General features: G+C 43.5%; 1 protein-coding gene across 6 annotated transcripts in view; it reads left to right on the top strand.

Moving 5' to 3' along the window:
* The first annotated feature begins 4785 nt into the window (after positions 1–4785).
* The window catches only part of FGF1 (fibroblast growth factor 1), a 107039-nt gene continuing 93893 nt past the window's right edge, over positions 4786–17931 (top strand). For 2 of the 6 annotated variants that reach the window (XM_015472275.3, XM_015472280.3), the window contains exons 1-2: positions 4786–5181; positions 14929–15083. The gene's annotated coding sequence lies outside the window, so the exon portion shown is untranslated. Of the gene's footprint in view, positions 5182–14829; positions 15084–17931 lie in introns of those variants that run through there. The other 4 variants (XM_015472279.3, NM_001314006.1, XM_015472276.3 and 1 more) reach the window with 3 other exon arrangements.

Genomic DNA, 17931 nt, shown 5'->3' with positions numbered 1-17931 from the left:
GTGGGACAAGTGAAAGCATTTAACAAGATGTAGATATGGACCCAAATATATCAATAATTACATTAAATATGAATGAAAAAATACTTTAATTATAAGCCAAAGAATACTGAACTGGATTTTAAAAATCTATATATTGTTTATAAGAAACACATCTAAAATATTAATTTAAAAAATGTTGAAAGGGTGGACAAAATACAAATATTAAACAAAATTATATTAATAGTACATATTAGTGTAAGACAAAACATATTTTCAGCCCAAAAGCATTACTACAGCTAAAGAAGGATATATCAAATAATAAAAAGTTCAATTCATAAAAAAAATAGTGACTATAAATCTTGATTATAAAACTTGTACATCATACATTTTATGATGTAACTTCAAAAAATATGCAGCTAAGATTGACAAAAACCACAAGAAGTGACCAGATAAAGAAGTAAGGATGTAGATTATTTGAACATGATTAGTAAACTTGATTTGGTGCACTATTATGTATTATACAGCAATTATAGAATTCAGGTTCCCCAAGTATTTATGATCCGTGACCTTCTAAGCAAATTATAGGGCTAAAATTCTCTGTCTCATTTTATGTTAGGTATGGCTATAAGACTCATTTTGGCCAATGAAATGTGAGTAGGAGTAACTTCCAGCTGCTAGCTGTAACAGTAAACACCTCTCCCCTTTCCCTCCTATAAGTGGAGGGTTAGAGTTCCTTCAGTCTGGACCCTCAGTTGAGGATGACACGGAGCAGAGCTGCCTAGCCAATCTACAAATGGACATGCTGATGTTGATGTGTGAGAACTAGACCTGTGTTACTTCATGTGTGTGCGTAGTTGCTCAGTTGTGTCCAACTCTTTGCGACCCCATGGACTGTATGTAGCCCACCAGACTCCTCTGCCCATGGGGTTTTTCAGGCAAGAATACTGGAGTGGGTTGCCATTTCCTTCTATGGGGAATCTTCCTGACTCAGGGATCAAACCAGCAACTCTTATGTCTCCTATATTGCAAGCAGATTCTTTACCCACTGAGCCATCATGGAAGCCCTTGTTACTTTAAGTTACTGAAATTTGGAGATTATTTATAAATGTCATGTAACCCAGTCTATCTGAATTAATACAAGTAGAAAAAGCAAAGGACTGTTTTACAGGCACAGAGGTAAGCCTGTCTTGTACGAGTGTGGTGTGATACAAGTTTACCTGACTTAAGCTCTGGGGAGGTGGGGTGGGAACAGGGCTGGGGCAGGAAGACCAGCTCCCAAGAAGGGCCCATGAAGACTGTCTGGCAGCAAATTCTGAAGGACCTTGGATTAACAGCATGGAATAGATACTGTGATGGAAGGTGATAGTAACTGAGAGGATGAACTAGGGAGAATCTAGGTGGTGTTAAAGGAGGAAATCAGGTAGGGAACTTTTCCTGATGAACATGTTAAACATTTTCCCCCACTTCCTCGAAACAGACATTTAAAAAATTTGGTGAGAATTTTCCCAGCAATTGCATGCACAAGTAAACACTCATATAAACCAATTTTTTAAAAAATCAAATCAACTACATTCAATCTGCTGTTCAGAAAAAATTTTCCAGTTAATATCTTCACGGTTATTTTCTGAGTCATCTCAAAGAAATTTATCTCTTTTCTTTTTTTGGCAGCCCAGTATTCCACTGTATGGATGCATCAAATTATGAAGCTATTTCCCTGTTGACAGACATACAGTTTCACCATTACCTTATTGCAGTGACCAGATTGTGAATAATATCCATAGATTTTTATCTTTTTTTCTACAGGCAGCCAGACCAGTTTTGCCCACCATTCTAATAGTGAAAAGTTTAGGCTGGGTAACAGGAACACAATCAGGCCATTGGAGGTGACAATTTTGGTTAGGGAGTGCCTGGTATGCCTTGATTACGCCCAGAAGAGTGTCTCAAACATAGTGGGTACCCAATGAGCACCTGCTGAATGAATGAATGGACGGATGAATGAATCCACATCCAGGGTAGACCCTTACTGGGCCTTCCCTGCCCTCTCAGCATCTCCACCGCTGACCTTAGGGCCAGCCTGGACACTTTGCTGTGCGGTGCTGTCCTGAACACTGTAGCATGCTTAGCTCAGCATCTCCACCACTGACCGTAGGGCCAGCCTGGACACTTTGCTGTGCGGTGCTGTCCTGAACACTGTAGCATGCTTAGCAGCATCCTTTGCCTCTACCCACCAGATGCCATGAGCACAACCCAGCTGCAGCAACCAAAAATGTCTCCAAAAATTGCCAAATATTCCCTGGGGAAAATTTGCTTCCACTGATTTTCAATATGGACTGTTTTGTGTAAGAGTAAATGCCCTTTCTAAAACACAACTGACTCGGCAAAGGTTGATCCTACTTCTTGCCAATCCTGCCTCATTAAAATGCCCTTTCTTCCTGGATTTTCATATAGATTGCTGAATACCTTTTTCTGAGTTCAGATCTTATTCCTGACATCTTCACCATGAGTTAGGTCAATCTTCATTATATAGTGTCATCATACATTGACATTATATACATATATATGTTATATACATTAATACATTAATGTATATATACATTAATGTTTATATATATATATATATAATATACATATAATCCTCATTACACATTGTCTCATCACTGAATACCCTTCCTTGGAAGTACTTACCAAAGGTGAATCCTTACATTTATTTGAGAAATTACTAAATTAATCTATTTCCCTTCACTCAACTCCCTAGAGGGACTCATAAGTAAGAAGTTGGCATATCACATGTCAGTTCTTACTCATCATTTTTATATCTAGTGCCTAAAACAATTCCTGACACATAGTAGATGCTCAATGGGTGTTGGATGGATGGGTGGTTAAGATAGATGGATGGATGGGTGGGTGGGTGGATGAGAGCAAATTATCAGTCAACAAGGGCCACCCTAGGCTACAATGGGCTTCACCCATTTTTGCCCCTGTGCCTTCTAAAGCAATTATGAAAAATTATGTTATCTATACTCACATTTAAAAATTGATGCTAAATGGTCACCACCAAGTTCATATGGAATTAAGATAATAACTTCCAGCATATTATAAATATTGGATTTAAAAAATTAAACTCTGATATAATTCTTTAAATGTACCTATTAATCTATTGTTATTATTTCCAATATCCTCTACAACTTTCACAGTACTCTCCTTCAAGTTCAAGGGATGGAAAAGAAAAATCTGTGAAATTTAAAATTGCCTTAATTAGTTATTGAAGGAAGTTGAGTTAAATTATTAAAGGAACCTTTTTGTCTGGGAACTTGGACCTGGAAATTTTCACATTTGGGGCTATGGCTCCTGAGTTAAGATTTGTGAAAAGTGAGGGGTATGCTTTCCAGTAAGGATAGGATTATTATGAACACAGACATTGTTCTCAGGCTAACCAGTTTTAGGAAAAGATACCTTATAAAATCTGGGAACCTGGAAACGGGTTCTCTAAAAATATTCTTTGGTGTGCCCATTGGAAAATCTTGAAGACCACCATTCAGGGGGTAATTCATACCAGTGGCCAGCAGAGGGAAGTATTGTACAAGCTGCTAGGCTCTATCTCCCTGGCTCTCAAGTTATCAGAGAGAAAGGGCAATTCACCTTGGATGCAGAGGGGACCGCAGCTTGGGCAGTTCAGCCTAGTCCTTTCTGGTGTCTTGTGTTTGCACAGTGAATTATTCATAGGAAACTGGCTCCACAGAGAATGGAGGCCCAAGACTCTCCATCCTGCACCTTGAATCAGGGCCTGGGACTGTAAACCTTATATCTTTCTCCTCTTCAAGAACTGAGTTTGAGAAAAGAAATTGAGGAGTGAAGTCATGGATCTGAATCAAACGTGGGTTTTTGTTATTCTTATGAGATGAAAACAACAGTGAAATTTCAATGATTTATTGATTCAGGAGGCAGGGAGCAAAGTGACTGAAAACTCCTGCTCTGGAGTCGGCCAATGGGGCTGGGATCTCTCTTCTTGGCAAGCTCACCTTCCTGGCCTCTGCTTCTCTGGCTGTCAGATGGGAACAGGATTACCTTCTCCACAGAGCTGCTGTGAGGATAAATGAGATAACGCGAGAAAAGAGCTCAGGATGGGAACAGCATTTTGCAAGGGCTCAAGAAATAACTGTGGTGATGGCGAAGATAATGATATGGAACTGGCATTTTGTCAGGCATGAGCGTTTCAGAGCTTCCCATTTAGGCCTGAAGAGGAAGAATCAGAAGTGAAAAAAACAAGCTATTTACATATTGTAAGTTTTACAAATCCAGGAGTTAGAAGCAGAAGCAGCCAAAGGAAACAGGCAGAATCAGAGATTCAGAGTTACAGCCTCGCTCCTCCATGTCACTCACAAGTGCCTTCCAGGGCTGAGGTCCCACCCAGTGTTGTAACAGGGTCTCTGTGTCTACAGCACTGTGTAGATGATGGCTATATGTGTAGCCTCAGACATAGAAACAGTGACTTTGTTCATTGGATAGATCCTCTGTGAAACCTTAAAGGGTGGGGATGAATCGGTTGAAATAAAGTAGTAATTTAGACTCATTGCTCAGATATATTAAAAGTAAGGTTTAGAGCAAGCCCCGCCTCCCCCTCCTGCCTTACATGGGGAAAGGTAACAGGGACAGTTCAGAGACAGGCATGGAGACAAGTTGGATGGGATAACTGTCCTTTCACCTGGCAGCTGTCCAGCCCTCAAATAGCTCTTGTGTTTGGTCCAAAAATAAGATCACATGAGAAGGGGAGAAATAAATACGCAAGTATTCGTCCTTGGGCTTTCTGTGGGTCCACTAGCCGCTCTAGTAGGGCCCCAAGAGAGTGGCTTCACGCCACACTCCGCTGCCTCCCTCCCCAGGCTCTGCAAGGCTGGGGAGACAACCTGGAACAGGGCGCGTGTGGTGTGTGGTCTGCACATAGCCCGCCTCTGGGGGCTCCCCTGAGCTCCATACACATCAGAGAGGGAGCAAGAGAGGACACGCAGACCCAACCGTCTGGCCCCTAGGGGAATAAGGGCATCGCCTCCTTTGGTGAAGGCCACTCCCTTCTGATGGAGGATGGGAACTCCCTTCCTCCCGCAGAGGCCTGCCTGCTGCAGTCCTGCTAGGACAGTGTGGACGCCGTAGGCTGCCGCAGCTGCTAGCACCCCAGAAAGAAAGCGCCCCAGAGTCAAAGCAGCGGTGAGTACATTCGTTTCTCCAAGGGGCTCAGATTACTGTGGACTTTCTGCTTGACTTCAGGCTTTTGCTCTGCTTGAATGCTCTCCCCCACCCTCTTCTCCCTGACCTCAGTCAGTGGCAGGCTCGAGTCTATGTGATGGATGCTGGACTGAAACATTCCTTGTACTCCCCTCTCTCATTCAGACACTAGCTAGATTCCGGAAAGAACTGGGTGAGTTGAATTCTTAGCAGGGAAGCAGGAAAGGGCTGCTACCAAGTGAATTATCTTTGCTGAGATTCAAGAAGATATTTCCCAGAAAATCATTAACAAATCCCATTACGGTAATATTAATGCTTAGTTGTTGTTTTTTGTTTTTTTTTTAAAAGCTCTGCATCAAATAGGAAATAAAAAAAGAAAAGATGCCAGCTGATTCCTTGTAATTGGGCAAAAGGGAAGAACACAAATGAGATCGAAAAGCATCTGCAGAGTTTCCCTTCCCCTCACCTCCTCCCTATCTCCTGACGTCTTGGAACCCTGCAAAATACACTTAACAGATCCAAAAATTCTTCTCTTCGGAAAAAAGCAAGGGTTTGGGGGAGAACTGCTCTGTAAGCAGAGTCAAGGGAAGAAGAAGAAAGACGTTTTTTCAGAGTCTTGTGTTCTCTTCTTAATGTCTCTGCCTCCCAAGCACGTGACATGTACCTGTGCCTGTTTGGAGGTACAGAGAGATGTCTTCATCGCTTGCATGCACATACTGTTCTTCCTTGACACAGCTCTTGACTATGAATGCTATGTTAAGGGTAAGCCAACAAAATGCTAGTGGGAACAAGATAAATCCTTGAATAAATCTAGATTCTTTGAGTGACAACGGGCTGAAATCCAATTTGAAGAGACTTACACAAAAAAAGAAAGAGGAGGGGTGGAAATGTTTTCCTCATGTAACTGAAACGGCCACGGTTTTGATTTGGTAGGATCCAGGTGTTCAGACGATGGTGTCCTGAATCTGTCTCAGAGTCTCTATTTCTTGCTTTGCATCCTTGGATCATTCCATTTCCAGGAAGACCCACCCATCATGGTAGAGGATGGCTCCCAGCAGCTCGGGGCTGATACCCTACTGGTACAGCTGCCCTGCAAGAATGGGTGCTGTCCTTTCCCAAGAGTTCTAGCTGGGATCTCATTTCACTGAACCAATGTGGGAACTGTGTCCAGCCATGCCACAGGGGTATAGTCATCACCATCCAAAACCAAATGACCTGAAAGCAACGAAAGGCTGGTCCCAAAACAAGAAGGGGTCTGGATGCAGGACAGCTAGGGTCAACAGTTACCACTTTGTACTGCTTTTTTGGTGACCATTCAGATTAAGAGCCAAAACTCCTCCAACATAGCCCCTCCTCTTTCCTCCCTCTTAAGAGTTCACAAAAATGTATAAGTGACAGAAAGTCTCATAGAAAAGATAATGAATAGAACAGGTGACTAAAAGATCCCATGGTATGTCATCCCTAGAGACTCCTGGGAATGGGAAAGACATTGGAAGGCTTGTCTCTGGCTCAGTCCCCAGACCACCCACCATGCCCAGAACCACTGGACCCCCAACCTGGCTGTGCTCACAGGGGTCTCCCTTTCCCCTCACCCACTCTTGTCCACTTCTGCCTCCCTCTGCTCTGCTCTGCTGATGGGAACCCATCTTGCCTCTCAAAGGGTGGCCTCTGAAGTGCCTTCCCTCCGACACCTCATCTGGCCCATCCGACCTTCTCTGTTCCTCTCTTCTCTGAGCTGGGGCAGTGCTGACCCTCAGCATTCCATCACTGTTTACCTGCTCTTTAAGAGCTGCATGTATCTTCGTTTCTCTCCCAACTTGAATTGTATATTCCTGGGGAAAATTAAGTTTCATCCCCAGCCCTACCTGCTGTGTCTAACACATATTAGGTGCTTCCAATTAGTAAAAATAAATAAAAAATAAAAACAGCCTCCCTGAATAGCTTGGAGGGGTTTCCCTGGTGGCTCAGTTGGTGAAGAATCCACCTGCAGAGTGGGAGACCTAGGTTCGATCCCTGGGTTGGGAAGATCTCCTGCAGAAGAGAAAGGCTACCCACTCGAGTATTCTGGCCTGGAGAATTCCATGGACTGTATAGTCCATTGGGTTGCAAAGAGCTGGACAAGACTGAGCAACTTTCACTTTGTCACTAAATAGCTTAGAGAGGATGGTTAGATTACTTGAGATCCTTCATTCTTATTTTGCAAGTAATATAATAACTATGACAAACACTGACAGAGCTCTGATAGACTAGAGACCCTATGGGCATCTTCTCAGTAAGTCCCCACACTGACCCTGTGAAGTAAGTACCACTATTATCCAGACATTTACTTTAGTCTCAGAGAACTTAGTCACTTGTCCTAGATCAGACAGCTAGTAAGTGGTGGTCTGGAAGTTAGAGCCCAAGCAAGCCTGCCATCTTGTTTCCTATTAAACTCATTAATTCCCTGTTTATCGATAGCACTTTCTGCTGCCTGATTTTAAAGAGTGAAGGGCACAGGCGATTGGTCAGAGACCATGAGGAAGCTCAAATATTCTAGCCTCCTCTCCTGCCACCTGTGCTCCCAGTGCCTCTACAGGGGGGTCTTTATTAGACTGTATCCAGGGGTGAGGGGTCATACCCTTACCCAAGAGCCAACAAGAAGGTCAAGGGTACAGGAATTTTACAAAAGGAGGTACTTTTATTAGAGTAGTCTCTGGGAAAATGTTAGCTGGAGGGTGGGCTTTAGAATTTGTTTGCTGATCTGGCTGCCCATCACTGAGCAAGGCCCTGACCTTTCTCCTGCCCTCTGAGCAGGGTGACCAAGCCAGGGCCTCCTGCAGAGGGTGGTCTGAAGGATTTAGAATGCAACCAAATTCAGATCGCAGAGGAAACCCAAATCTCAAGTAAACAGTATCTGTTTATACCCTCTGTGCCTCTGCACTCACCCACTGGCCTCTTGGCTGATGCCGTCACCTGTGGTGCTGGGGAGCCCCTGCCTGGCCTGAGGGTATCTTGTTTCTCTGATACACAGGAACCTACTCCTGTGGGATAGTATCTTCTCAAGAGCAGATCCTACTGGGTTTATGTCATTAATCCTCACAGTATCCCTGAGAGGATCAGAGAGCTGGCTTCCTCACAAGTGAGGCTCAGTGAGATGAAGTCACACCCCCAATTACACAGAAGCAAGGAGGGCTCAAACTCAGGGCAGAGGAGTTCTGAAGTCCTTAGGATACCAGCCTTCTTGCTTCCCCAAGTGATCATGATAGAACAAAACAAAAACGAAAAGAATTATATAAGTTAAGTAAAATGTTTTGGGTAAATCTTTAAGAGAAAAACCTTTACTAGACTCAAGAGAAATAAAAACATGTTAACATGAAAATTCGGACACCACACATTCACAGCACCATAAGTCTTGATATCTAAACAGAGGAAACAAGCCAAATACCCTTTAACTGATGGACGAATAAAATGGGACACATCCATACACATGAAATACTCGGCAATAAAAAGGAATGGCATTCTGATAAATATGAATCAGGCTACAATACGGATAAGCCTTACAGACGTTATGCTTTTTAAGGAAAAGAAACCCATACTATGTGATCCCATTTATACGAAATGGCCAGAACAGGAAAATCTAGAGAGACAGAGAGTAGACCGGTGGTTGTGTGGGCCTGGCGGGAGTGGGGAGGGGATGACGAATGACTGCTAATGGGTGTGAGGGTTTCTTTGGGAGATGACAAAAGTGTTCTAAGTTAGAAAGTGGAGACGGTTGCACCACTTTGGGAATATGCTAAAACCACTTAACTGCACACTTTAAATGGATGAACTGGATGATATGTGAACTATATCTCAATAAAAATCTCTCAAAAAAAAAAAAAAGAAACCCCAAACCATGGCTAATGAAATAATTAACGAAGTGACAAAATGGCTTTGTTGAAGGATGTAGTCTTACCCTGTCTGCTCTGATAAGCTTATGTCTCATCCCACTGAGCTTGGCTATAGGTCCCCCAGACAATTCAAGTGGAAAAAATATAGATGGAAGACACAGGATGCAGATTTCTCCCTGGAATTTAGACTAGATGGATCGTATTCTCCTCTTTCTTGTAAAGATCATTTTAAGTTTTATGGAATCAATCTCACTACTCTATTTTTGTTTCTGGGTTTCAAAATATGCTTCAAAAAGCATTCTCCAACCTAAGATGGGAAACGTTATTACCTAGTGATGTCCTCTAATGCTGTCCTCTAAGGTTTGTCTCATTACATTTAATAAATTTTTATTCATCGGGAATTTAACAAATTGAGGATCCAGGTTGTCTTTGTTTTGCCAAGTACATAGCCAATGATTAGATCAGGAGTTTTTAAATTTTAGATCAAAATGGATTTGAGGTATCTTGTAACTTCCTGAAATTCAATATGAAAATATATGTGTGTGTGTGTGCGTGTGTGTGTGTGTTGTATATATTGCAATGCACTGAGGTGTAAGCCAAGTCAATAGGATAGTTGTTAAACAAATACAGGGGAGGCCTGAGTACTTACCCACAGGGAAAGTACTCTGTCACATGTCAAGCGAGAATCCCACCACCTTTGGCTTTGAGGTGTTACTAAGGCAAAGAACAATAAATGCCTCTCACTGGTTCCCCCGGACCTGTAACACTTTAGGTTTCTAATCATCTGCTGACAAATGAATGGAGCTAATACATCACTTTAGCTGACAGAACTTGGAGCCCTCCTATCACAAAGAATTGGAGGTTTATAGTCCAGTAAATATAAATGATAAACTGAAAATAAAACTGCCATTCCAAACAAAGTAGCAGATCCTTCTGTGCAGACTTGTGTATTCACATAATAAATGTATAAGCAACACCCACCGTGTAGCTGGCACTGTGCAGACTGTGGTTCTCAAAGTCTGGCCCATGGGCCAGCAGCCTCAGGATCACCTGGAGCTTGTCAGACATGCAAACTCCCAGGCCCACTCCAGGCCTTCTGAAGAGAAACTCTGGAGTTGAGGCCCAGTCATCTGTGACTGTGATGCACATTCAAATGTGAGAACCCTTGGTCTAGGTACTGGAAATATAAGGCTGAACAGACAAATAAAATCCCTGGCTCTTCTCATGGACATTACATTTTAGTGTGTGTGTCAGGAGGACACACAAATAAGTCAACAAATAACTGAACATGATAATTCTCAGATAGTAATAAGATCTATGAAGGAAAAGAAAGATAGATGAGAGGCTAATTTAGAACAGGTGGTCAGGGAGGAGGGTCTGAAGTGAGACTAGAATGATGAGGAAGAGACAGCCATGTAAAGAATCGAGGGGCAGAAAAGAAATCCACGCACTTCAGGGGGAGGGCACGGGAAGTGTAAAGGCCCTGCGGCAGGACCACACGTGGCTTGTATGAGGAGCAAGAGGCTGGAGCACAGTGAGAAACGTATCAGGGACGGACCTGAAGGTGCCGGTGGTGACAGCGAGCTTAGCTCTTGTTCTTAGTGCCAGAGAAAGGCACTGGGCAGTTCTGTTCAAATAGAAACACAATCCCATTTACCTTTTAGCAGGATTCCTCTGGAATGAACTGTAGAGGGTAATGGCAGAAGCAGGGAAGTCAGCAAGGAGGTACCGCAACAAGCCAGGCAAGGAACACTGGCTCCTGGATAGACCAGACCTACATGCAAAGATCTAGTATTAGGTGAAAAACAAACAATGCAGGACCCTCTGCTTAGTAAATCGCTTTTAAACAATACACTCAGGTGTATAAAGACATTTTTTTCCCCTCAAAGGATCCAGAAAAAAAGTGAATAACAATTATCTTTGGGAAGAAGGGGGTTAGTGAGGGTCATTTTGTGCCTCTCTGTATACTGTACATTTTTTATATATACACAAAGCATTCCTTTTATTTAAAGATAAAATATTTTAAAGTAAAATTGAAAAGCTGAGATCGAGGAAAACATTGACTAGGCAATGGGTACCAGTATCAGAAAAAGAAAGCCTGCTTCTCATGGGTGTGACCCTCTCCAAGCATCCTCTCCTGTAGTCGCTGAGAGCCAGGCCGACAAACAGGGCCTAGTTCCTGCTCTTGGGTCACACTGAGATTTGAGCAAGGCACCTTCCCACTGGAGAACCTCTGGACCCCGCTTCCGTCCTGTAGCTCTGGTCATGTTTGTGTCTGTTGGGTCTCCTTGGGCAGCTAATACAATTTCCTGTGAAGGTCTGCTGTGTTTCCCTGTGGCCTGTTTGTCAAATTGCTTCCCTCCGTCATCTCGGCACTGGTTCACCAGGAGGCCAGCGTGCCCTTCATTTAATTGCATGATTGAGCATAAACAGAAGGAAATACTTTGCTGTGGGGAGAGAGACAGGCAGGCAGCATCTGATTTCTCCTGTCAGCTGATTAGGATTTTTTGAGTCCAAACAAGGTCAAACGAGATTAGAAAGAAAATGCAGTGTCCGGTATGCGTTTCATATAACTGCATTGTTTATGTAAACAGGATGAATGACAGGGAAACTTTAAAGCAAATATTGAACATCAGCCTCAAGACTCAGAGACAAGAAGCCAGGGCTTATGTGTTATGACAGGAGAGAAAGAAAATTTATTTCCTGTGGACATTTGGAGTCCTGTTGAATCTATCATGCTCTGATTCCTCTCATGTTGGTGCAGTTAAAAAGTGATAGTTTTATGTCTGATTTTCAGAGGCACTGAACACAGAATAAGAAAAAATTATAGAAATGCCACATTTTACTTTTCCTGTCCTTCTAAAGCTCTTATAAGAGGTTTAGAACCACTTTCTGTAATAGTAACTGCTGAAGTGCTTGGTAGTAAGTCAATCTCTCAGGTCAGGGAAGGAAAAATCTCAGCTCCAGTACCAGCCACAACATTGTAGACAGGGCTGATTCTGGCCAAGGCCACACCTCTGTGGATAAACCTACCAGACTTCTACTTGGATTTTTGTTGGTCCTCCAAATCTGTCATTTTCTTGTTTTCTCAGACCTACCCTCTGTAGTGCTAGTAAGTGCACATGTGAAGTTTTAATTACTTCACAACCTTAAATGGTTTTAATGGCATTGAAAGTGGCCTCAGAGCTTTGAAGGACACTATGGTTTCTGTTACTTACTCTCTACAGGATCTAGTGGCTTGTGAATGCTTATCAAGAGGCTTTGACAGCTATTATTTCCATGGACTATTTCCTAGCCCAGAGCTAGGGGGTTGGCTATTCTGAGGCCAGACTTTTAAACTAGAAAACCTCCCATTCTTTACCATGCTAAATAACAGAAGGGCCAACATTTCATATCTCATGATTCCATGCATCTGAATATATATTATTTAAAAGATAAATCTAGGTATGATATATATACACAATGGAATATTATGAAGACACAAAAAGGAATGAAATAATGCCATAAGCAGCAACATGGATGGAACTAGAAATTATCATTCTAAGTAGACTCAATCAGAAGGAGAAAGACAAACACCATATACCACTTACATGTGGAATCTAAAATACGGCACAAAGGAACCTACCTATGAAACAGAAACAGACTCACAGGCAGAGAACAGGCTTGTGGTTGCCGTGGGGAAGGGGAGGAGGGAGAGGGATACAGTGGGAGGCTGGAGTTGTAGTAGATGCAAACTATTGTATACAGAATGGATAAACAACAAGTCCTATTGTATGGCACAGGGAACTATATTCAATATCCTGTGATAAACCATAATGAAAGGAATATGAAAAAGGATATGTGTTTATGTGTGTGTATATATATGTATATAAAACGGAATCACTGTTGTACAGCAGAAATTAACACAATATTGTAAATAAACTATAATAAATTTTTTTTAAAGATAAATCTATACACTTGACATGGAAATTGAAACAAATATGGAACTTGAGAGATGTTAAATTAAAACATTAAAAATTCAGTATTGAGGAGAATTACGTTAAGTACTTTAAGGAACTGAGAAATCATGATTTCCCAGTATTTGGACAGGAACACTGCCAAACGACACCTGAGAGTACTAAGTTAATGGGTTTACATCAGTAGCTAGGGATTGCACTTGCCTATGTCTGCCTAGGAGCTGTGTGGTTTTTTGGCTTTTTTTCCTTAATAGCATTTGACGACTAGATGTAATGAAGAAACAGCACTAAAATAATGACTTACACTTGCATTCACACACTTACTGGTGTTCGAGGTGTTGTCACACATTTGGGCACATTTGATTGTCACCATAATCACAGAAGCTTGCAGGGAAGATTTAGGGTGCTTCCTAACTTTACCTCCTATCATTCCATGTGGCTAAAAACAGCTCACATGCACTCTGGAAGCAGCAAAACAATTCTCCAATATTAAGAAGATGACTGTCTAAAATATCTTCATCTATGATCTAGAAGGTCCTTCGGAATGGTGCAGATGCTTAAGAAGATTACTATTTTTTTTTAAGCAAATTTTAAATTTTGTCAAAAGGATCTTTGACAGTTCACTGAAGTTCCTGTTAATAAAGTTTAGAAAAATCAATTATTCCTGTACCTCTCAAGTTCCTTTTAGCAGAGCTGTGCTTCATCCATTATAAGAGTTATGCTTGTCTGTGCTTCTAATTCTTTGTCGCAGGAGGTGAGCTTTTCTGAGCTCCTTCCTTCAGAGGCACATGAAGTTTCCCTGATGACTTTGGAGAACAGTTTTCCGTCTCCACCTTCTCAGAGGAGGGAGAAACCAGCGAATATATTTCTAGTTCCAACAGGTCAATCTGTACCTCCTATCTGAATCACCAGGTGGGCAGGCTTGTATGCATGTACCACATACACACACTCTCTCTCTCTCAGTGACACCTCCCAGGCTCAAATGCCTGCATCAGGAACAGGACTCTTTGTCAATTCTAGGAAACTATTAATCATGTTTCCATTTGGTCTCTTCAGAGATACCTCCTGATCCATAGCCTTTCAGTCCAGGTTCATTCCTCATGTTGTAGCCAAAAGTCACTCATACAAGCAGCTTCCCCTCTTCCTTACCCCATCCTGGCCAGGGGCACAAAGATGATGCCCGTGGTCCACTGAAGAAACCCCACCTGATGATTTGCTTAGTTCAGCAGGGACAGGTTTGACTACTGGTGAGAAAGGGCAGAAATATTCTCTCTGCAGCCCCTCCCCAGCTCTAAACTGCATGGCCATTGCCTCGAGTGGCTTTGCAAAACAGGGACAGACAGACAGACAGACATCTACACTCTGTGCAGAGATGCCAGAAGTCAGAACAGAAAAGGATTCCTTTTCATCCAGCAGTCTTCTGATTGCAGAGGAGTGTCTCTGAGCCATGACCTGCTGTTTCCCTGCCAACTGAGGCCTCAAAATAAACAGGAATCTGCCCAGACGGGCTAGTAGTCCATTCAGTGCAGCCATTTGCCCCAAGACAAACCACGTTAAAATAACACCCAGGAGAGCTGCCGCCGCTGTCTGCTGTCTCTTTCTCCCTTCCCCGCTGGCCATGAGCTCTGTGTTCCTGGGCCTGCTGTTGGTTGCCCAAGGCTAGGGGTACTCCATGTGCACCCCTGTGGGCAGGGTCGGTGCAGGCAGCTGTCTAAAGGCTGGTCCCCTCTGCCGATCAAAACGGGGCTGGAGAGAGACCTACAGGCTGCACGCTCAGCCCCCTGCCTGCCTCCCTGCTTCCCACACAGCCCTGCAGGACTGGGAGCCGGCTCTGGAGTACGGTGTTTGGAGGCGGACCAGCAACCTGATGTACATGCCACGGCCCGTCCCCTCTCCCCACACAGAGCTGCAGTCACCGGGAGGTGCAGAGAGCCAGCTTGGGGCTGCTGGAGAAGCAGTCGCAGCACACTGACAGTGACAACGCAGGGCGGATGAGACTGAGAGGATCCTCTTTCCCTTCTACTGGAGAGGAAAAGCCCTCAGCCTGCAAGCTGTTCAGGTAGGAATCAGGGTTTCTACTCTTGGGAGCAGAAAGCAGGTTATATACATCCAGTGCTGAGGTAGAGAGAGAGAGAGAGACAGTGTGTGTGTGTGTGTGTGTGTGTGTGTGTGTGTCTGTCTGTCTGTCTGTCTGAGTGCAAGTATAAGGCTTCTTGGGAAAAAAAAAGAAAGAAAGGCTGGCTAATATCACAGACATGTAAAAAATAGCACCTGGAGTGCACAGCCTGTGAGAATAGTCATGCAGCGTGCTTCCTCCTGTGTCTTCATCCCCCACTGCCGGCCATGAGGACCAGAGGGAGCAGAAGGCTCTCATTCACTAAAACCTTTGTGGTTTGGCAGGACTCTGTGGCCGTACTGAGCATGGCTAGCATTATTTTGCTTGTCACATTCACCCTCTTAAGTAGCCTGGAAATTCAGCCGTCTTAGCAACCCTGTCTACTGGGTGGGCACCTTAGAATTAGTCAACATTTTGATATAAATATTAGGCTGAAATATGCAATTAACTGAGTATGCTTGAGAGGGTGGGATTCCAATGGCCCCACTGGTCACCTGGATTACTTCCTACCATCCTTCTAATCCTCTCTGAAAATCACACTGTCATCTCAGTGCCCCTCCAGATATGCACCGGCAGAGAGGGAACGGGAATGGCTAGCCACTGGGCACATTCTCTGGCACTGATGCTATCCACACCCACATCACCATTACATGCTGAAAGTATGCAAGGCTTCTAGATAGAACATTCGAAAAATCCTTAAAAAATCAAGGACCCTTTTTTCAAGAGGGCACACACCTATCTATCAGGTGCAAGAGCTCGCTCTGTGCTCTCTCCAGTTGTTTAAATCCACCCCCACCTTCCTGCTGTGGTGACTAGTACTCTCCCTTTCACTTGCTCTAAGGATACAATTGTTCATGACTTAGCTCCACGAACACCGGTGGGTGGACACAAGCATCCGGGTTCTGACTGAGGGTGACCCAGCCCAGTGGTGGCAAAGGGTTAGGGAGAAACCAGCTAAGCTGAGTGGTGTCTAGCAAAGTGGCTGTCTGGGTGAATGAGTGTGGATTTTGGTGGAGACTGTGATTCACAGTCACAAACTTCCTTTGTTTTCTTTGTGTTGGTCATTGAGGGCTCTGAAGGAAATTCCCCTTTTGAGATCATGTATCCGAAGGCAAATTTGCCAGATCTGCTGCCAAGGGCAATGGGTAGACTCAGGGAAACTGTTTTCTATTGATGCTGCCTTTTTAGCATGAAGAAAAGGATTTGCAAATGTATTATTATATCAAAAGCAAAGTTAACACAAAAGAACTAAGGCAGAAGACACTGAGTTACTTATAAACTTCCTCCCAGACCTGGTGTGCACATATGCATATACGCCTGGCCAGCTTCCAAAAAGGATTCGAGGAGGAAGTATCCAGTTGATTAAGTGGCTTGATTTCACAGGCAGGCAGCACAAACTCTGATGATGAATTTCCATGGTGACAGTGGACAGACACCTATACGCTCCATCTACACCCAGAGAAGGGATGTCTAATGCCAAGACAGACATGTGTTTGCTCAATCTGCTGATGTGCATTCTGGGGATCCTGAATAAACGGTTAAGGATCGTGGAGCTGCTACCCACTGCGCCAGCTTCCAGCAGTCAGGGACTATACAGAGGGGAAGGCACACCCCTTCCACGTCATCAAATAGGCAGTGCTTGGCTAATGAAATACTCCTTGATTTAAGCTACTGGAAAGATAATCTGCAGCCATTCGGGCTACAGACATACCCTGTTTCAGGTAAATCTAACAACTATCCATGACATATAAAGTACAGGTGAATGACTATTTTTCCTTAAGAAAAGTATCTCTCATCAGGTCCATCAAATACTGTGGCAAGATGTCCCATGGGACTGGATCCAGCCTAGCCAACCATAGAGAAAGGAGGGGGCTTAACTGGGTGGGCAGGTAAGGGCGAATGAACCTGGGCTGACAGGATGTCCAACTCAGCTGGGAGGTAAAGGAGTCCACAGGAACAAGGACAAGCATCTGGCCTACAGCAGGAGAAAAGGGAAGAGGAGGAGGGCAATTACCTTGATTCCTAAATGTTACCACTTAAGAGAGGCCAGCAGAACAGAAGCTAAGAACAGACTCTGCAGGTAGGAAGAAGCCAGGGTTCAAATTCAGACTCTGACACTTACTAGTCCTGTGACCTTGTGCCTTAGTCTTCTCATCTATAAAATGGGGCAATAAAGTACTAGCCTTATAATTGAAAGGCTCAAATGAGTAAATGCTCTTAGCTCAGTGGCTGGTTTATAGTGAGCAAAATTTAAGTATCTGTTGTTGTTGTTATTATCATTATTGAAAGGTGAGTTCTGAAAAGGCTGCTCACAAGTCCCTTTGTTCCAAGGTCCAAGTGACTCTCTGTGTGACCACCAGTGCCACCTTTTGGGAAACAGAGATGCTTTTGCTTGGTGTGGTGTTTTGCTTACATTTCTGAGCTTTTAGAATAGAAAGAATAGCACTGAAACATGTATATTATCATATGTGAACCAGATCGCCAGTCCAGGTTCAGTGCATGAGACAGGGTACTCAGGGCTGGTACACTGGGATGACCCAGAGGGATGGGATGGGGAGGAAGGTGGGAGGGGGTTTCAGGAAGTGGAACACTTGTAAAGCCATGGCTGATTCATGTCAATGTATGGCAAAACCACTATAATATTGTAAAGTAATTAGCCTCCAATTGAAATTAAAAAAAAAAAAAAAAAGAATAGAGGAGCTTCTGTGCTGGTGGCCAGCATTTCTTGAGCCTTTACATGAGCCAGGCACCATTCTTGACTCTGTATGTGACCTCGCCAGATTCTAGTAAC

Source organism: Bos taurus, chromosome 7 (assembly GCF_002263795.3).
Source record: "Bos taurus isolate L1 Dominette 01449 registration number 42190680 breed Hereford chromosome 7, ARS-UCD2.0, whole genome shotgun sequence".
NCBI classification, from domain to species: domain Eukaryota; kingdom Metazoa; phylum Chordata; class Mammalia; order Artiodactyla; family Bovidae; genus Bos; species Bos taurus.
The sequence above is the reverse complement of the archived record's forward strand: the minus strand, read 5'-3'. Positions and strand labels throughout refer to the sequence as shown.